This window comes from Symphalangus syndactylus, chromosome 3 (assembly GCF_028878055.3).
Source record: "Symphalangus syndactylus isolate Jambi chromosome 3, NHGRI_mSymSyn1-v2.1_pri, whole genome shotgun sequence".
Lineage (NCBI taxonomy): Eukaryota > Metazoa > Chordata > Mammalia > Primates > Hylobatidae > Symphalangus > Symphalangus syndactylus.
Genome location: NC_072425.2, coordinates 90357339 through 90379246, shown reverse-complemented (window position 1 = coordinate 90379246; position 21908 = coordinate 90357339). Strand labels below are relative to the sequence as shown.

General features: G+C 36.6%; 1 long non-coding RNA gene across 1 annotated transcript; it reads left to right on the top strand.

Moving 5' to 3' along the window:
• The first annotated feature begins 1529 nt into the window (after nucleotides 1-1529).
• LOC129479423 (uncharacterized) lies at nucleotides 1530-21656 on the top strand. The gene is made up of 3 exons (XR_008656674.1): nucleotides 1530-1575; nucleotides 3413-3451; nucleotides 21550-21656. It is a non-coding gene; the product is annotated as an uncharacterized lncRNA (long non-coding RNA).
• Nucleotides 21657-21908: the final 252 nt, after the last annotated feature.

The following is a 21908-nucleotide window of genomic DNA, read 5'->3' as shown; positions in this document are numbered from 1 at the left end:
TGACTCTACAATGGGAATTACGTATCAGGTTACTTTTCTATTGTAGAAACAGTAAAGAACACTGTTACTATAAAGCTCTTTGTGTGATCAGCTAAAAACAGTGTGGAAAGACCATTAAAAATACACTGAAAAGGTAAAGGTATTTTTTTACTTGTTTCTGCATGCCATCCAAGTAGTTTCATTGGTGTTTTCTAACAGCCACACATCACCCTGAAGATGTAAAGATAGTTTCTCTCTACTGCACACAAGTGCCCCTTAAAAGAAGTACCCCAGACCAAAACTCAACAGAGCAGTCTGAATGTTATTATTATTATTATTTTTGTAATGAGAAGTACAGGTTAGGGACTTTCCCCCCATCAAGAAAATAATGTTTACATGTAAGAAAAAGGAAAGGACAGACAAGAATGGTCATATCTGGTTTTGCATTTAAAAATCCAATTCTTGATGACTTAAAAAATAAAATTTCAGGTGGTCTTATTTTTTAACTCAACAAAGTTCCAGTTGTTATACAACTCATCTTATTAATTTATTGTTGGGTTCTGCAAAAGCTTCTCCATTTTGCCAGTCTTCCAAAGTATTTGTTGATGTGGCTAGCAGTCTTTCAGAAAACACCAGGATTAACAGGGTATTTGCACACCTGCAAAGCTCATTTAATGACTGAAATTGCAAATGCTGCACAAGTAAAACAAAAAAATGTATATTTTAAGTTATTTTAGTGACCACAGCTATATAACATTATTCATAAAACCAAACATACATGTCTATATATTATGTATTTCAAGATGTAGTTCTGATTGATTATTATCCCATGTCAAATATTTTGATTTGCTGGAAGAAATGACAAAAATCCTTAAGAAAAATGGGCAAATTTATAAGGAAATACCTAAACAGCAAAAGCATTGAGAAAAGACCCTACTAATCTTGGGAGTCCTAAAGTCAAGGAACAAATGAAAGCAGACAAGAATAAAGAACAAGGCGGGTTATTTTTCTAAGGACTTGCATTTTGATGCATTACCATGCACACTTAGACTACACAAATTAACTTCCCTGGGAGGTATTCTCTGGATGCTCACCCACCTTTCAGATGTCTGCATTTTTTTTTTCAAACTGGTATTTGATTGCTAAGTTTTCCTCAAGGATTCTCATTTTGATGATTTCTAGTTTTCTTGAAAATGCTCTTTTTTCATAAAATCATTTTAACTGAGGGCTGAGCTTTCACCCTGACTTAGTATGGTGACCTGAGGTTGAGAGGGATGATATATTCAGGACTGAAATTATAACCTGAGCAATAAATATCGTATAGAAATTCTACCCACGTTTCACTTCTAAAGCTCGTAGCAGACATATCTAATTGATTAGGGAACTAGATATAGCTTGAGAATCTTCCTCAAGTCCTTGTTCAAGGCAGCCACCATTAAGTTCTTGGTTCAAATGATGAAATGTATTTGGCATTCCACGTTAGAGTTATATTCTAAGCTTTAATATCTACTCTTTCTCTTCTCTTCATTGGAGATGATAACATTTACTTACTGCTTCACTGGCATAAGAACCAGCCCTCGAGAAGAGTATACAGAGGTATAGTGCAACTTTTTCTTCTAAAGTTATTGAACTATGATAAACATACTATGACTAAAAGAGACTTTAACAAAATTTCCCTAAAAGATTATAATCTTTTATTTATTTATTTTTTGAGATAGGGGCTTGCTGTGTCATCTAGGCTAGAGTGCAGTGCAGTAGCACAATCTCGGCTCACTGCAGCTTTGACCTCCTGGGCTCAAGCAATCCTCCCACTTTAGCCTCCCAAGTAGCTAGGACCACATGTACTTGCCACCAAGCCCAGCTAATTTTTGTATTTTTTGTAGAAACAGGGTTTCCTCATGTTTCTCAGACTGGTCTCGAACCCTGGGCTCAAGCCTGCCTGCCTCAGCCTCCCAAAATGCTGGGATTGTAGGCATGAGCCACCCACACCTGGCCTATAATCTGTTTTATTTCTAAGTCCCATTGCTCATTCTATGTTCATTCTTACAAAATGAGTTAACTATATTATTGAGTTAATCCAAAATGGAATTTTTTTATTTTATTTTTTTTTTTTGAGACGGAATCTCGCTCTGTTGCCCAGGCTGGAGTGCAGTGGCGCCATCTTGGCTTACTGCAAGCTCTGCCTCCCGGGTTCATGCCATTCTCCTGCCTTAGCCTCCCGAGTAGCTGGGACTACAGGTGTCCACCACCACGCCCAGCTAACTTTTTGTATTTTTTTTTTTTTAATAGTGATGGGGTTTCACCGTGTTAGCCAGGATGGTCTCGATCTCCTGACCTCGTGATGCATCATCCTCAGCCTCCCAAAGCGCTGGGATTACAGGCATGAGCCACCGCGCCCGGCCCAAACTGGAATTTTTTAGGAAGTTAGGTTTTGTTTGTGAAAGTGATTATATGCTGTCCTACCACTATCATTTTACTGTGGGTGCAGGAAAAGAAGAATTAAGATTTGCTCCTTAATAGATAAGCTTGATGTTATTGACTTTAAAATGAAAATTATCCTTAAAAACCTTAAAAATCACAGCTTACTAATTATTAGTAACTAATGCACTCACTGCTCTCTTTATATATATTTTTCAAAATGTAAAGAATTTGCTACTTTCAGCTTTATTTGAAAATTAATTTTCAGCTCAGAAAATCTGTGGGTTTTCAAACACCGCATGTTCTCACTCATAGGTGGGAATTGAACAATGAGAACTCATGGACGCAGGAAGGGGAACATCACACTCTGGGGACTGTTGTGGGGTGGGGGGAGGGGGGAGGGACAGCATTAGGAGATACACCTAATGCTAAATGACGAGTTAATGGGTGCAGGAAATCAACATGGCACATGGATACATATGTAACAAATCTGCACATTGTGCACATGTACCCTAAAACCCTAAAGTATAATAAAAAAAAAAAAAGAAAATCTGTGGGTTTTGTAAATTTTCAGTATAAGAGAATGGTACTAAGTTACAGTTAGAGGCTTTAAATAAGTGGAGACTCCCATTTTGAGTGGGTGTGAGGGCACATCTGCAAATTGTAGTCCAGATTCAACTTCAGTCTGTGTTTTCCTCAGTGTGACTCATTCAGTCATCACCCAGGCTGTGTGATTACTGACTCCGAAGTATGTGAAACACTCAAACAGTTGGGATTCCTTTTGGAGCATATACAAACAACTTAAATCTTCCAATTCAGATTATGTGGTTGGGCTTAAGACGGTTATGAAGGCGGGGAGGAAAAACTTGAAGGCTGTTTGTGGCTACAGGGTGTGGTGTTGTGGGGTTAGTGGCAGAGATCTGTGGTGTTAGTTAATACAGGAAGATACTCAAGTTACATTCAGTGTAACATACCAAACTTGCAAATTCTCTCTCCCTCCCTCTCTTTCTTTCAGGAGTAGTTGCCAGCAAACTTCCTGCCAACTTGGCCCAAGGTAGGTTACTTTAGGTACACTGGAAAACCAATTTCTCTGCAGTTTTTCATCCTTATCAAACTCACCTAAAGTCTAAAGAAAAACTCCTTCTGATTATAGATATTTGTTTCAATCAGTTTTATAGGAACGGCAGTCTCTGCTCATCTCTCCTTCCTAAAATTCTTGAACTCTTTAAACACAATTGCCACAAAATTGCCATGGGAGGAAATCTTTCATCACTTTTTAAATTATTGTCTCCATTTTTCAATTCTTTGAATGTTAAAAATTGGGATATAATTTGCATACCATGATATTCACTATTTTAAAGTGTACATGTCAGTGGGTTTTAGCTTTTATTCACAGTTGTGCAACCATTATCATTATCTCATTCCAGAACACGTTCGTCACCCAGAAAAGAAACCCCATACCCGTTAGCCATCACTTCCCATTCTTCCCTCTTTCTAGCTCCTGGCAACTACTAATCTATTTTCTGTCTTTATGGATTTGCCTATTCTGGGCGTTTCATATAATTGGAAATAAAATGTGTGGCCATTTGTGACTGGCTTCTTTCACTAGGCATATTTTCAAGATTCATCTATGGGTGAATAATATTCAATTTTATGGATATACCACATTTTATTTATCCATTTATTGTTTGATGGACATCTGATCAGGAAATGAATTCCCTCCTCTTCTTTTCTTATTTCTCTCTTGTTTTGCTTCATATTATTCCAGTTTTTGTTAACTTTGTGATATTTGTTACAGGTTATTTTATTCCACATATGGAAAATCCTAGTCTTGCTTTCTGAACTAAAGCTCTCAAACTTTAATGTGCATACAACCACATAGGGCTCTTTTTAAAACGCAAACTCCTTAATAAGACAGGATGGGAAGCCTGTGATTCTGCATTTCTAATGAGTTCCCAGGTGAAGCTGATCCTGTTGATTTGTATATTACCCCTTGGACATCAAGGATTCCAACTATACATTCCACTGAAGGAAAATGTTCTAATTATCTTTGTTAATGCCAGGCACACTTGTAGATGCTTTCACAAATTTTAAGTTTATCTAAATATTTTATTAATAGCTATTGAATACCTGACAGAGACCATATAGCCCACAACACCTAATATGTGGACTATTGAGCCCTTTATAAAAAAAATTTGCTGACCCATGGTTTAAAGCCATACTATATTGTGAAACAATTTATATCAATATACGTAGGCAAATCTATGTACAGCATAAAAAATTAGGCATTAGAGCTGGGGTAATTTAGCACTGTTGATGATCACGAACATTTCATATGTACCACGTTTTCATGATGATACAATTGAAAAATAAAAGTGAAGTCAATATTTTTAACCACTTGAACATGTAAAGTTTGGCTTGAATCCAACTCTCTGTAAATTCTGTGGATGTACCCAAGCAGCTGATTGAAGGGGGCTAGAAAATAAAGACAAAAATAGTCACACTTTAATTTTATGATTACCAAACTCAGCTGGACTGTTAATGAATTACAGCAATTATTTCCCTAACCCATTTCCATTCCTACCCTTCTAGATGACTCTCCATGCTTTTTCTTCTCCATGTAAACCCCCAACACCTCATCTCCCATACTCAATCTTAACTGATGACTCCTTCCTTTCTACTAAGGAAATAAAATCTGTCAGAAGAGAATTTCCATTTGTTCCACCACTACGTCCTTCTCCACCTGCATCTTGGCCTCTACTCTGGTTTTCCTATTTCACTAGATAAATTGTGCTCTTGACAAAGGCTAAATCTTTCGCTTGTGCACTATATCCCAACCTCTCTGACTTACTCCAGAACGTCATGACAGCATTTCTGTTTTGCTCCTGTATCATCAAGTTTAGCCTTTCTACTAGATTTTTTCTATCAGCATACAAACATGTTTTTTTTGTCTTAAAAAAAACTAAAATTTCTTGACACATCCCTCTTTGAGCATCTCTTTCTCTCCTTACTTTGATAGGAAATGTACTTGAAAGAGCTTTCTATACTTAGTCGACAGCTTTCCATCCATTTTCTCTCTCGTTTACCCTAACCAAGCTTTTATTCTTCCACTTCCCCTGAAACTGCTCTTACTAAGGCCACCACTGACCTCACCATTAAATTTCCAATGGTTATTCTGAATACTGATTTTGTCATTGTCGTGAAGCACTCCTGTTATAACTTATGTATCTCTGGGTGTCTAAGACCCACGCTCTTCTTGTCTTCAATTACTGTAGCCATTTTCTCTTCACGCCCTTTTGCTATTTCCTTCTCATCTCTGAAGCCTAATCATGGGTCCTCTTCCTTTCTGCATCTACACTAAATCCCTTATTAAATCATTGCTAAGGGATCTAATACCACATGTATGCCTACGACTTCAGGATTTGTATCTCCATCCTAAACTTCTCTCCTGAACTCTGAAATCTTAAATCCTGCTACCCCCACACCATCTTCCTTTGGATGTAAAATGGGCATCTCTCAAACTTAATGTGCCTACAAGTAAATTACTGACATTTTCCATCACTCCAAATCATCTTTTGCTTCTGTCTTACTCATCTCTGCAAATGGTAATTTTATTTTTACAGTTGCTTAGACCAAAACTATTGGGATCATTCCCGATTCCTCTTTCTTTCATACCTCACATCAAATCCTTCAAGACATCTTGTCAGCACTTTACTTAAAATACATCTGGAACCCAATCACATTTCTTCATTTCTACAGCCGCCATCCTAGTCTGATCCACCATCATCTCTCACCTGGATTATTGTAATAGCCTCATCGTGGGTCTCCCTGCTTTCTGCTCTTGATTTCCTTTCCTATTTTCACTAGAGCAGGCAGCGATTCCTAGAATACCACATCATTTTATACATTCTTCAGTAACTCTCCATTTCACAAAGAGTAAAAGCCAATGTGTTTCCAATGGACCACAAGGAACTACAAACTGTTCCTATGATTTTATTCCCAGTCCTTCTCTCCTTGCTTGTTCTGTTTCAGCAGCCTTGGCCTCTGCTTTTTTCACAAACCTGCCAGGCATATTTATGCCTTAAAGCCTTCGTACTTTCAGTTCTGTTCCCCTGGAGAACCCTCCAGATTTTCACATGGCTCATTCCTTCATTGTCTTCAGGTCTCAATTCCTTCTCTGTTAGGCCATCCTCCCTCATCTCTCTTCTTGGATTTGATTCTCCAAAACACTTATGCACCCCAACCAGACAATATCTACCTGCTTACTCTGGTTATTGAGTCTGTTATCTTAAAATGTAACCTCAGTGAGAGTAGAGATTTCTATATTTTGTTTACTGTTATATTCCCAACTCTTGCATCAGGCACAGAGTTGGTGTCAATACTATGTGTTGAATGAATAATTTCTAAACTAAGTAACCATTGGTTTTGTTCCTGTGAGCATACAACTAAAGGCTTAAAACCTTCAACTTCTAGACAAGAGTTCCTCTGTCTAGAGCAATTTCAAGTCAATGTTATCTCCTCAAAGGGTGATCTGGGTGCTGTTACTTGTCATTCTTTTTTTCTCTCTCTCTATGAGATTAAAAAGACATAGTGCTGACTTTTGCCATCATTCAAAAACACTTCAAGGACTGTTACAATGTTTTCTGCACAGATGTCTTCTTATGTCTTAGAGTAACAGTTACCAGTGCAGCTCTGTGTTTGCCTTTGAGTTGCTTTAGCCAGGACAACTCCTGTCATATCTCAAAACACCCCAAGTCTTCTGATTAAATAAAAAGAAGACTTTATCCTATAGAGAAGTCCTCTTTAGAAAGTGTTTTGCTACTACTACAAGGAAGCATTGTTGATTTGAAAAATCATTTCCCATTTACAGAAAACAAAGATAGCCTTTGAAATCTCTGGAAGTTAAAAAGTCGTGTTTTAATTCTCTCCCAAAGGGGCTCACAGCTGTTCCATTTTGCCTCATGTGTGGGCTCTCTAATCTCTACCAATTTTTAAAAACTTTTATTTTAGGTTCAGGAATACATATGCAGGCTTGTTATATAGGTAAACTGCCTTTCACAGTGGTCTGGTTCACAGATTATTTTGTCTCCCAGGTAATAAAGATAGTACTAGGTAGATATTTTTTTCTTATCCTCTCCCTCCTCCCACTCTTCACCCTCAAGTAGGCCCCAGTGTCTGTTTTTCCCCTTTTTGTGTCCATGTGTTCCTATGGTTTAGCTCCTACTTATAAGTGAGAACATGTGGTATTTGGTTTTCTGTTCCTGCATTAGTTTGCTTAGAATAATGCCCTCTTGCTCCATCCACGTTCTTGTGAAGAACAGGATCTCATTCTTTTTTTGTGACCGCATAGTATTCCATGGTGTATGTATACCACATTTTCTTCATCTCATCTACTGTTGATAGGCATTTAGACTGATACCATGTTTTTGTTACTGTGAACAGCACTGCAGTGGACATGCACATGCATGTGTCCTTATGGCAGAACAATTTATATTCCCTTGGGATATACCTAATAATGGGACTGCCAGGTGAAATGGTAATTCTGTTTTAAGTTTTTTAAGGAATCGATATACTGCTTTCCGCAATGGCCGAACTAATTTACCTCCCCACCAGCAGTGTATAAGTCTTTCCTTTTCTCTGCAACCTCACCAGCATCGTTATTTTTATGTATTGACAAATGATGTCTCATTCAGAGTCCAATGGAGCAGCTGTAAAATTGTTGCTAACATCTGCCTTTATAAAATTCAGGCATTTTACTTCTCATTAGTAGGATTAATAGGAAGCATATTTTGTTTATATATTTGTATAAATTTATATATTTATATTTGTCTCTGTATTTAGAGACTATTGGTAAACTTCGCCTGTCCCTAGAAAAAAAGGATGTAAAAACTGAGAATGAATAATAAGTCAGGCTTCCTGCTAAATTGCTCCCTTGCTTTGAGGATCTTTGCCAGCATAAAAAGCCAGTCCACAGCAGCCCCAGATAGTAGTTTTTGGCTAAGCATCAAGTGATTAACATTATTCATATAGAGTCCAAAGTACAAAAGCTAGCTATGTTTTATACTAAGATTAGAATTTTGTTGAGTTAAATACAGAATTTAATATTTTGAAATGTTACCAAGAGATTTGATTTTTTAAAAATTGGTGTGCTGTGGATTTAATTTTACCTAGAATTATATTGAACTCTAAAACCAAATTTTCATATGCACATATAATTATACAACTTCTGTATTCATTTTTAGACTGTCTCACCATCATGGTTTTTTCTATCTTGCATCAGAATAAGAAATAGACTCCTTTTCCAAATGTGAGATTTCAAATAGTGCCCATTGGTTCCTTTTTCTTATATCCTAAGAGACTTAGTTCCATCAAGTATTCCTCTATACCAGCTGTCTTTCTAAAGGATCCTTCTTTTCAGTCTAAAATATAACTGAGTCTTGTTCAATTAAAGCAAACAAGAAGCAACATTTTCTGTATCCTACTGACCCTCTATGCCACAGACAAGCCTCTCTTAATGTCTTTATAGTTAAAGTACATTTGACTCATCTCCAAGTTTAATTTGCTAATCCTTACCCAGTCTTAAGGGCTGCTTTTAAGGCCCATTTATTTAACTTTGAAGTTAGAGAACAGCCTAAGTAGGCTAGCTGCCTTGTGGATCAGTTTATTGTGAGGATGATGACAATAATAGTTCATAGATTGAAATTGTGCTTTTTATTTTAAAATCACTTTTAGAGGCATGTGCTCATTTGTTATTGAAGAATCCTACACAGTCTGTGGCAAACAGATTTTAGTTTATGATTGTTGCGGGTGTTTAACATGCTCTTCTATAAAAGGGGATATTTAAGTACATTAATGGAGAATGGCAAAAGGATTTTCTTGGTGTTTCCACGCTACAATTTACCTAAAAACGTCTATCCTTGTGTTTTTACTATTTCTGTTTTTCCATTACTTATTTTTGCATTGGTTTCTGTCTAGCAAGCTAAGAAAAAAAATTAAGCCACCTTGCAAAAACTTGCAATAATTTCTTACTTACAAACTGTTTTTGGTCCACATCGTCCCATATTCTCTAAAAAATTTAATGTTGTTAAAACCAAGCTTTCCTTGAACATCTCTTATGTTGACTTCTATATGTCTTCTTTTTCTTTCTCTGGGTCTGGAACGTTCAACAACAAATGTTTTTGGACCTTCTAATTTTTACTCAAGTTTCTATTCTTGACTCCTTATAACCCTTTGGTAATTTCCTCAACCAATGGAAAACTATTTTGTGAATGTACATCTCTAGCCCGGTTCTTTTTCCCAGGTACTAGCTGAGCATGACAACTAGCTGACTCCTTTATTTGTAAATTTCATATACCTCTTTCTGAACTTCTCCTCCCCATTGAGCTTTTTGTGTTTGCAATATTGTTCCACCACTCCCCAACTCATGCAAGCTTGATGTTTTAATCAACAATATTTTCCTAGCCTCCTTTGTTAATTCTACAGCTGTCTCCTATATCCCCTCTTTCACACATCAATCTCTTATAATCTGTCAGATATCATTACAGCAACTTCTTCATTTTTCTTTTGTATCCCTAAATTTGTCCTACTCACATATATTCATCTATTTTTATATTATTTTATTTTATTTTTTATTTTTTGAGACATGGTCTCACTCTCCTGCCCAGGCTGGAGTGCAGTGGTGGTATCATAACTCACTGCAGCCTCAGTCTCTGGGCTCAAGTGATCCTCCCTCCTCAGGCTCTCAAGTAGCTGGGACTACAGGCCCATGCCACCATGCCCACCTAATTGGTTTTTTAAATAATTTTTTTACGTAGAAATGAAGTCTTGCTATGTTGCTCATTCTGGTCTCAAACTCCCAGGCTCGAGCAATCCTCCTGCCTCGGCCTCCCAAAGTGCTGGAATTACAAGAGTGATCCACCGTGCCTGTTATTCATCTAGTTTTAAATCATGTTTCTGATCATGTTTGTAGACTCACAAACCTCATCTCCTGAAACTCAGCTTTGCAGCCCTGTCTTCTTGAGAGAACATCAGTGGTAGTCCCTCTAGCCCTACATGTCCCATGTTTGTCTTTCCTCAATATAAGTCCACATAAGGACATTCCTGATCACTATGGCTAGAAGAGATTCTTCTCTTTTCTGATCTAGCACATAATGCAATCATGTTTCTGCATGACTTGCTTTCTATGTTGTATAATTGCAATGTATTCTGGTATTATAAACTCATGAAAGACAGATTTCAGGTTCAGTTACCTTTATATTTTCTATGGTGATTATTCCAGGGCTTTATATATCAAAAGTACATGACGATTGGTTAATGAGTACAAAAACCTAATATTCATTATATTTATACCATAGTTGCATTATATGGTACATAAGAATTATATGATCCTGTAAATGAAAGATAATTCTGGGTATAGCATCATGTAGTATATGAGATAATAAATATATGTTCATCACTTGTTATGGGTATATGGTTTCATAGCCTTAAATTTTATGGGAACCCTGTATATTCAATAAGGGACATTAATCTGAGTAATAAAGGATGGAGAATACCATTATCTTGGGAGTTTTCTAAAAATTCATAGAGCAATAGGCCTGGATTTGGCACCACAGATCATTTCCTCTTTTTCCCCACCTCTCTCCCCAGCCACTGCCACCAAAAAAAAATATATATATATATATATATATATATATTGCATTTGAAACTTTAGAAGTCCCAGGTATAAATCTGTAAAAATTTATCCCAGGAGCAAAGTACTACTAGACATTGTGGTGCTCAATGTCATTACATAGCATGGTGTTAAATGATATGGTATTTGTTGTATATTCTATATGTTATTTTCAAGAGTTATATATTATGGTTTTGCCAAAAGAAAAATCCTACAATTAAAAAAAATTTTCTTGTTAAATCACAAAATACCTAAATAGAATATGTTGCAAAGGGGGCTATTTTGAATGTAAACTGAAGCAAAATTAATTAGTAGTTGCTGACTTCTAGAGAAATAATCATAATTTTAAACGAGCTCCATGTGATGTTTGATTTCATTACTGACAAAATCAGAAAAACTTCATTTATTACACCGTGAATGTTCATTATTTTTGCAATGTATTGCACACACATTTCCATTCCTTCCAACCTATTTTTTAGTCTCAGCATTTCTATTTTGACGTTAGAAAAATATACAACCAAAATCTATAAGACTTTGATTAAATGTTGATACAGCTGATTTCAACACAGCCAAAGCCAGTGACCATACATGGAATCTAAACAACAGCTAGTAATTACAATGTCAAAGGCATGTATACACTGTGTGTTATGTTTCATTGTCTGGCATGCAAATATAGTCTCCGTTTCCTTTACGCTATGTCCAAAGTATAAAGAAAGCCAACCAAAGAGTTCTGTTTCGTTTACACAAAAGAACAAGGTTCAATCATGTTTGATAAGTTGCAAATTACTGGTAATACCACAAGTGTTGTTACAGCTGCTAAGAATGGTCAGGAGGATGTACAAAGTGCAGCAAAGGCATGAATCAAAAGAAAAAATCTAAACAAGTTTGAATGATGGTGTATAGTATGGCTAACTTTAACTTCACTTGGGGCCTGGAAATGCCATATTGGGTGCAGTGTGAGGTGCCTCATATGGAATCTGGCCTTGTATGGATCTGCTAGTCTTTCAACTCTTTTCATACAAATGAAGTGGCCTCTTCTCAATTGCATGCAAACACAGCATTTACAAATCAAAATTCTTAAAGTTTTGTGTTAAGGCCTGAGCCACCAGGGACAATGAAAAGGAATAAAGATGGTGAAAACATTCAGAGACAAAAAGAAGCAATATGAATTTTCCTCAACAAAACAGAAACTCTATTCCAAGAATCAGACCAGGTTGGTGTAGTAAAAGAAAAAAAACAAAGCTACTCTCCTGTGAACTTGAGTACTTGAAATATTAGATCTTTGAAAGACTCTAATTCATGTTGGAATTTAACTCATAAACACTTATTAAATCCTACGTTGTGTGGTAATTTCTCATTTCGTACAGTTTCATCTCTGATCCTCCTCCCCTCTACCCCACCCAATTTTGGTAAATGTCATTCAGAATAGGAAAAGGCTAAACGAGGCACTGTGATTATGAAAAGAAAGTCATAAATTCCCGTTTCTCTTCCTCATTGACACTGTGATCTTAAATAAGTTTCTGAAGTTCTCTGGGCCCTCATTTGTATGCATGTAAAACGAAAAGGAATAGGTGAAATAAAAGTTCCAAACTGATGGCTCTAGAGCCAGGTGTGGCCTACAGAAACATTTAATTTGATCCACAGATTGAATTAGGTTTAAATATTTAAAAGGCAGGATATTTTATATAAAACTCCAGATTTCCAGCTTCACTTGAAAAATCATAAAATCTGGCACTGCTGGGCTTGCGTTTCCACGTAGCAACAATTGGGTGCAGGTGAGTAGCCGTGGCCCCTTATATAATGTGTTCAATTCCCTCTTTAGTATAGGACTTTTAAGAGTCATTTATATTACCTGTTGCACTTGGAGTTTTAACTTCTAAATGATCTCTTTCTTCTCTGAAATTTACAAAACCATATTTTAAAGTTTGTCCTGAGTCATTTATTTATGATTAATGTTCCTCCATATTCATAATGTAAATATCTACTAAATGTCATAGATAGAAGTTATGTCTAATGAAAGTAAATTTTTAGTATTTCCTACTTCATAGTTATTATATCAGTACTAGTAGTAGTCATAATAATAATAATAATAGCAAACATTTAATGATTGCCAAGTTTGTACCTGGAATAATTCTGAGTGCTTATATATGTATTAACTGGAAAAATGCTCACAACAGTGTATTACAGTCTAAGGACCGTCCATTTGAAACCAGTGAATCTCAAACTTTAACCTGTATCAGAGCTCTCTGAAGGGCTTGTTAAAACAGATTGCCAAGTGCCAACTCCAGAGTTTCTTACTGGGTAGATCAAGGGTGGAGCCTGATAATTTGCATCTTTAACAAGTTCCAGGTGTTGCTGATGTTGCTGGGCCAGTGATTACACTGAGAGCCAGTGGTCTAAATACTGTTTTATTTTCCATGCCTAAATGATGTAGTCAGTATTCAATAAGTATTTGAAAAAGAATAGAAACTGTATTATGTAGGTGCTGTTACTCTTATTAAGTGATGAGGAAACTAAACTTGGCTAAGGTCACATGGCTACTAAATATCAGAAGTCAGATATTAATACTTGTACCTACATCTTAGAGGTATGGTGAGGATTAAGTAAGAATGCATGTAAAACTGCTCGGTACAAATTAAGTGTGCAATATATGTTAGCTAGTTTTTTATTATCCTGTGGGATGGTATCTCTCTGGCCATTAAACATATGTAAAGATTTAATATAGTGCCCAAGGAATTCCATATAAGTTTCCAGAATCACTTGCAGTTAAACTGATTCATGGGATTACCAGTGCTTTCCATTCTCTTTCTAAAACATACTTATCAATGCCCAGGGCATGCGGAAGCTTCACAGCTAACACACTAGTGTATTACCACACTGCTGCTTCTGCTTATTGTCTTTGATTTTTTTTTTTTTTTTCCCAGAGACAATAGGTTTGTTTCCAACCTGTATATTCCCATTTTGGTTATCCTTGCAATTTGAGTACTAGGCAAACCTATAAAATAGAAATTTAAGAAGTAACAGAATTGTTTCTAGGAAAACTAAGTTGAACGTTGTAGAGGAAATTTTAATCAGAAAAAAATGTGTATTACATTTATAGTGCTGTGCATTTGTCTTTAAATGATTTATTTGCAGTTAAAAGAGAAATAATTTGGAAGTTACACTTGATTATCAATGTGATTTATGCAGGGATGAAAACAGAACACCAACAGTGAACTTATGTCCTGGGAGCCAGCAACTATGGCTTATGTCAAAAATGGCCTGAGGCCTGTATTTGTATGAACTATGACCTTAGAATGATTTTTACATTTTAAAAGGTTGTAAAAAGAAGAAAGAGAAAAAGAAGAGGCAGAAGGGGGTGGAGGAGGAGGATCTGCAGCAGCCCAGCAACAGAGGCCCAACAGGGCCCTCAAAACCTAAAATATTTAATATATAGTCCTTTACAGAAAAAATTTGAAAATCCACTTTATGCAATGAAAAGGATGTTGTCCCACATTAGCAGCATATAGCTAGAATATACATGTATTTATGCTTTAAAATATTCCAGATATGTATGTCCTTGTTTAAAAAGATGATAATTAGCTTCAGCTGATTTTTCAAATAATTGCTCAATAAATTTGATCACATTGGATATAAAATTTTCCACTAGTAGAAGTGCATAAAAAATACTTACTCTCTTATTGTTCATTTACCTTATTGGCTTCAAGTCAGTTTACCTCCCTTTAGTGGCAGGATTCTAAAGGCTTTATTCCCAGATCTTACATTTTTTATCACCAGGCTTCCTGAACAGTATTTTGCTCCTGTGGAGCTGAATAGTCCTTACAAATGACAGCAAACCTATGAGACTCTATCCCAATGTCATTTAAAAAAGGTATTTATTGGTGCATATATCATCTATAAGTGTCAATTTGGTGCCAGGCAATATGCTTGGTCACTGTTTCATAAGACCTTCAGTCTGCCTCTGTTGAGGGGCCCCATTTTCATATCGAGTTCAACTAAAGAAAAATCTCCTGCAGGAACTCTCTTGTTCCCTACATGGCACTTTCCGCAGCTAGTGTCTCTGCATGCATTGTGGTTTGGAAGCAGAATTTAATTCACTTCTGAATTACTTTGCTTGATGTAAGTATGACTTCATTCACAGGAATCTTGGCTAGGTGAGGTAGTAGGAAAAGGTAAGGGTGTAAACTGTAACCTTCATAAGTTAGCCATTTTCCCCAAAATGTTTAGATGTACTGGTATTTTTTGTGTAGCAGAGAACAACCTTAGGAAATAGTATTTTTTAAAAAGGCTTTTTAATCTCCAAGGTAAAATAAAGGTGTACTATAAAGCCATATGGTAATACTTTACAACAGCTGGACTGAGACAATGTACTGCTAATTTGTGCAGTTCTTTTATGTAGGCTAAATGTCTTTCTTTTGCTAAATGCAGTTCTGAAGGCAAGTGTATTATTAATTGCTGGTGCTGCCCCCTGGTATTCTGATATTCACTGCTAATTATATAAGCCAGTACACTAGTCTTAGTGAACCATTTTTCTTCTGCTTGGAGATATTTGATCAGAAGGAATTCCACCTCTTGGAACAACTTGTATTAGGTTAGCCCCCTGGGAAAATTTTAATTTACAAGATCCTTACTAAAAAAAAAAAAATCAAATCTGTTTCAAAGAGATTACATTATAAATGTAAACTTCCTAATGAGCTTGAGTGAAATGCTGTAGGCTACAACTGGTGAACTTTGAAAGTTTTTACCCTTTTCCTCTTCCTATATATATATTTTATGTAATCTGTATCCTAAGCCCTGTAAAGAGACCAGCTGTTGCTTACAGTGAACTGACGCTTATAGCCAAATCCTACATTTTTTCGGATATAGGTGACCCTTTCCTTTTTACTCTTTTCATTAAAAAATGCTTACTACTAATAAAAACAGCTAACACTGCACTGATTATATACCAGATGCCAGGCTAAGTACTTCAACATAAAATACCTCATCTGATCATCACAACAGGTTAAGGAACTTACCCAGGGTTTCCTGGCTATTAATTGAACTAAAAAAATGTGGTGCTTCAAGTTTGCTAGAAATTCAGGTGTTTAAAAAATATTGAAACATGAAGAAAACAGAGATGGCAATTATTCAATTTTTTAAAGGAATGCTCATCATGTAGAGGTCAGAACACTGATTTGTATTATGGCTTCCTTTGTTTTCTTCTATTTGCATGTATGCAACTTAAATTTTAAAATATATCACAATGTTATTTATAGCTTACTGTATTTTGTTTTTTAAGAATAATGTTCAAATAATTAGTGATCATAATAAATATTGTCAATTGACTGACAGATGCCTTGTACATAGTAACTTGTTTATATGATTCTAGTACATAAAAATATTCACCCCGTCTCTACTAAAAATACAAAAAAAAAAAAAAAAAGCTGGGCGTGGTGGTGGGCACCTGTTGTCCCAGCTACTCAGGAGGCAGAGGCAGGAGAATGGTGTGAACCTGGGAGGCAGAGCTTGCAGTGAGCCCAGATTGCACCACCGCACTCCAGCCTGGATGACAGAGCGAGACTCCATCTCAAAAAAAAAAAAAAAAAATTATGTTCAAAAATTCAGGTGACCTGGTTGAGGGTCTAAACTTACCACTGTTATGACATGTATGGACAAATGTCTTCATCCGTGAGGAATTCATTTTCTTCATGTAAGCGGAAAAAGAGAATGGTCATATTTTGTTGTTTCTAAGGTAATTTATAACTCCAAGGTTCTATAAAATTTTTAATTAAATTTTTCAAAAATCTTAGTTGCATGCTCAAATAAAACTACAGATTTAGAAATCTGGTACATAGCTCATTTGCTTCTTTGTTTCTTGCCGTTCATTTTTCCCCATTTGACTCCATTTAGCTACTCTACCCTTTATCACTTTCCTTCTCTGAAATAGCAGTGACTCTTCATAGAACGACTTCTCTAAACAGAACTTCTATGTTCTTGGTAGTGTAACAGAGGGTTAATTTCAGGGAAAAGCTGGCAGTTCCACGATAGTTAATCGAAATAAAAAGGAAGAGGAGGAAGGAACTTTTAAGCAATCATCCTTTGATGGCTATCCAACTTTCTCTCCGTCTCTCCTTTCCTTTTTTGCTCCTTGCAGTCATTTAGCAAACCAGGACTAAAACAACTTCCTGTTCATTTCTTGTCCGATTCCAAAATGTTTCATTACTATGCCTCCACTAACATCCCATCCCCAAAACAGATCTTCAAAGAAAACGCCCAAGGCTCCTGTAGACCCTACCTGCTGTTTCTTCCCAAACTGAGGCACAGTCTTGCTTACAGCAGTCACCATTTTCTCTAAAGGGCACTTTTAGCCTGACAGAGGAGATGAGAAATGTTGATGGGAGATGAATCAGCTATGAACTTCATCAATAGTTGCTGGGCAAATTATGAATATTTCGAAACTGGAGATGAGACTCTCAAAAAATAATCCTGATTTCCAGGATGATAGAAATTTATTTTATTCATTGTGTGGATGGAAGAGAGGGGAGGTTCAGAAGGAGGGAAATAGAAGAAAAAAAAAACAGAGTTCGGGTATTGTGGCTCACGCCTGTAATCCCAGCACTTTGGGAGGCTGAGGCGGGTGGATCACCTGAGGTCAGGAGTTTGAGACCAACCGGGCCAACATGGTGAAACCTCGTCTCTACTAAAAATACAAAAAAAAAAAAAAAAAAAAAAAAAAAAAATTAGCTGGGTGTGGCGGCGCATGCCTGTAACTTCAGCTACCTGGGATGCTGCGGCAGGAGAATCGCTTGAACCCAGGAGGTGGAGGTTGCAGTGAGCCAAGATCGCACCATTGCACTGCAGCCTGGGCAACAAGAGTGAAACTCCGTTTCAAAAAAAGAAAGAAGGAAAGGAATAAAAGGAAGTAAGGAAAGAAGGAAGGACGGAATAAAAATCCATTTCAAAAAAAGAATGAAAGGAAGGAAGGAAAGAAGGAAGGAAGGAATAAAAATATAGGTACACTGTGCTCTGAGATGTTTGTCAAGTAATACTTTGTAGCAATATTTCTCTTTACGTATTGTAGTTTGGTCTCTAATTGAGGGTTTTTCTCAAATTAGCATGGACATTCAGTATTTATAAATTTTTCTGAAGATAACCTATATTTATTTTATGAATATGAAGAGGATTTCATAGAAGACCTAAAACTAGATACATCCTTATGGGAATGGAAACATCAATTTGGAGTGAAGAAGTGCTAATTTAGGGAAGTGCAGTATACATTTTGAAATACTGGTAATAGGAAAACATAAAGATACCTCCTGTATAATTTCTATAAATAGCTGCCCTCTCTGAACTTTTTAAACATACCCCAATGCTATGTAACAGAAAGTGACAAGAAAGGGTCCGATCTAGTCAATTGTTTGTGGAGTCATTAACTGTATTTACCTTGGCTGAACCTAACTCTTGCCTCCTTCCCCATCCCAGAGCATATTACTTTCTGTCTATGCAACATTGCTTTCTCCATAGAATACTTTCTAAGATGAAATAGGAGACATACTCTTCTCCTTCTTTTGCTTGAGGTCATTATCATCATTATTAATCCAATGATACAGAAAAAAGTCGAATTTCTGAACACTGATGTGAGAATATTTTTGTAGGGCAAGATAAGATTTGATCAAAAGACCTTTTGAAAAGTTACCCTAGGATCACTCCTGTAATCCTAGCACTTTGGGAGGCCGAGGCGGGTGGACTGCCTGAGCTTAGGAGTTTGAGACCAGCCTGGGAAACACAGTGAAACCCCGTCTCTACTAAAATACAAAAAAATTAGCCGGGTGTGGCGACGTGCACCTGTAATCCCAGCTACTTGGGAGGCTGAGGCAGGAGAATTGCTAGAACTTGGGAGACAGAGGTTGCAGTGAGCTGAGATTGCGCCACCGCCCTCCAGCCTGGGCGACAGAGCAAGACTCCAACTCAAAAAGAAAAATTACCCTAGGACTGGTACCCAGTGTTGGTGAAAGGAAGAAGGAACCCTTCTGAACAGTGAGTGGGAAGAATGGTTACAGCATTGTGACCTTGTGGCTGGCAGTAGGAAGTCATATGACCTTGTGGTTTGGTAAAGAGACTTTTTTAAAGTGAAATATTAGTAGGCTGTGGGCTGTTACCTACCTACCTACCTTCCCCAACCTGCAATATTATAAAAAATAATATATTAAATATGTTTGGATTTCTTATGAAAGAGGGGGAAGGGAGTTAGTGTTTCAGGTCAAGATTGGCATTGGCAGAAACGTAGTCAGTAGAAGGAAGCAGTTGACATCAGGGTGTTATTATTCTGAAAGTAAGGTTCTTAGTGGATTTCTGGAGGAAGCTTTCTCTGCTCCTCTCAGCTTTAGACATTTCCTTCCAATTACATTCACAGTCTAGACACCAGGTTCAGGTAAAGAATGTTCTGGGAAAAGCCTTAGATAGATATGAAAATGCCAAAGGGTGTTTCACATTTATCTAAGGCTGTGAAAGGCCCAGCAAAGATGGAGGCACTGATGAGTATTAACTAACATTTAATAAATCACATTTAATTTCCCTAATCTCTACAAATCTTAGTTGCACGTTATTACTCCATATCCAGCGGTGAGTCTACCTGATGTTGTATCACCCATTATGCTATTTTGGCCAGAAAAATCAAGAAGGAATGTAATTCAGCATTGTTTAAAGTTTGCCAGGAGTCCTTAGTTGATGAAACAACCATTCTCAAAGGCCTCATCTTCTCTGTTATTCTGGTTTTAACTAAATACAGAAACTATTTTGTTAAAGTGGATTGCAGACACAAAGGAAAACCATTTCCAAATCCTCCAGTCAGGTGAAAAAAGTCACTGGCACTTTATCCCGGGATCTACAGCAGTGTTCCTGGAGCCAGGAGCTCACACAATGCTTCCCCCCTGTCTTGCTGCTGGCAGATATGGCCTCTGGTTGGAAATAATCGTTTTTAATAATGCAGATCATCACAGGAGCTCTTGGGAAATCACTCCAAATATTACCCTTGGACTTTAGTATAGAAATATAGCAAAGGGAAATTGTCCCTATGATGCTCAAGGGTTAGAATAATATGGAAAAACCAACTCAGTTCAAATAATTTATTGTCTCTGCCATGCTTTTTGCATAGCACAGCTTAAGCTGTCATTCACTGACGGGCTATTTATATAGTCTGAAATTCCAAAGGATTCCTGGATTTGTGTTCTTCTACACTCTTTAAATGATGCATAATAAGGTACTCCACAGAGGTCTTTTGTAATGAATATGGAGCTGTTTAGTTTGGGCCCCTTCAAAGGGATGGAAGAACAGTAACTGGCTGTTTGAAATTTTATATTATAGAAACTATACTCTGCCACTACTTGAATTTGTTAGCATCTTTAAAATAAACTCTACTCCCAGACAAAACCAAATCAATCTTTGTATTCTTGACATTTCACTCTCGAGGCCAATAAGAGGTGTAAATAGAAGCCCTGAGAAATAAAGGAAGTAGTTGTTCTAGAGGGGTATTCTGGAAGAGATGTGTCCACTACTGTTGATGTGTGTGTGTGTTTTTTTAAAGGTGGCCAAGTTTTTCTTGGCTTCTTTAGCCTAATTATAATACCTACTTTCTAGCTAGGTGTGGCAGAGTTCAGATTTGAGTTGCAGAGTTGTCAAGCCAAATACCTGCCAGACACCTCAAGCTGGAGGTCTTGCAGGAACCCCAGCCCAACATCTTCAGACTCTTCTCTCTAATCACCACCTTCAAGTACCTAATTTTTCTCTTTTATTCATCATCTCAGCAAATGGCAAATTATTTGCCCATGAATCCAAAACATAAATGTGGGAGTATAGTGTGAAGAACAATATGAGGAGAGGGAGATATTAGCTCAATTTGGGGTATGTTGACCAGGCATTAATAACATAATTCTCACAACATCAGTGGGTTGTATCAATGTGAATATCCTGGCTGTAATATTTTATTTTAGTTTTGCAAATGTTATAATTGATGAAACTGGGTAAAAGGTACACAAATATCTTTATTATTTCTTGCAACTGCACCAGCTATAAACTTTTAATTGTCTCAAATTTAAAAAAATGTTTTAAATGTATCTCGATCCAAGTATAGAACTGATGTCAATAGTATTCATTTAAGCATAAATTCTATTTTCACCATATTATAGATGCATGCATAAATGTTATAGGTAACTTTAAGAATATTTTTCTTCTATATTCTGGTTCTTTGGTTATTCGAAGTTTTGAGCAGATAAATAAAAAAAATTTTTACTGGTTAATTATCAAATATAGTTGTAGGCTGTTTTTTGACATCCTATACAAAACAGGCACATGGCAGGGTAGTCAAGCGAGTACTCTTTCACTGCTAAACTTGCACTCAGTGGGTTTCTTCATTTTACATGTAGCTTTGTCATTGAGAGCCCTTTGCCCTCCTCTCCTGAAATGCAATATGATTTTTCTAATTATGTGTGACTCACTTTATATTTCAGATTTCTCAAGGGATACTGAAACAGATTAATGATGATTCTATTTGTGGATTCTGCATTATGATTAATGATCTAGCTGAGAGTCACTAGAATACTTTTCTGTCCACGGGATTATAGGATTATTTCCAAGGCCATCTGAGGACCTCATAACGGCAGGAGACAGTGAGGAACAGTATGACCGTTTCTTTCTGTGTAATGTTTAGGAATGTAATTTAAAAACAGATGAAAAAATCAGGATGAAGGTCAACTTTACAAAAAAGAAACTCCTAGTCAATAAAAGTTCTGCCATACTCCCAGAAGACTATATTGTCCTTTTACAATGTCTTAACCCATTGCTCACTTAAGAGAAATAAGTACAATAT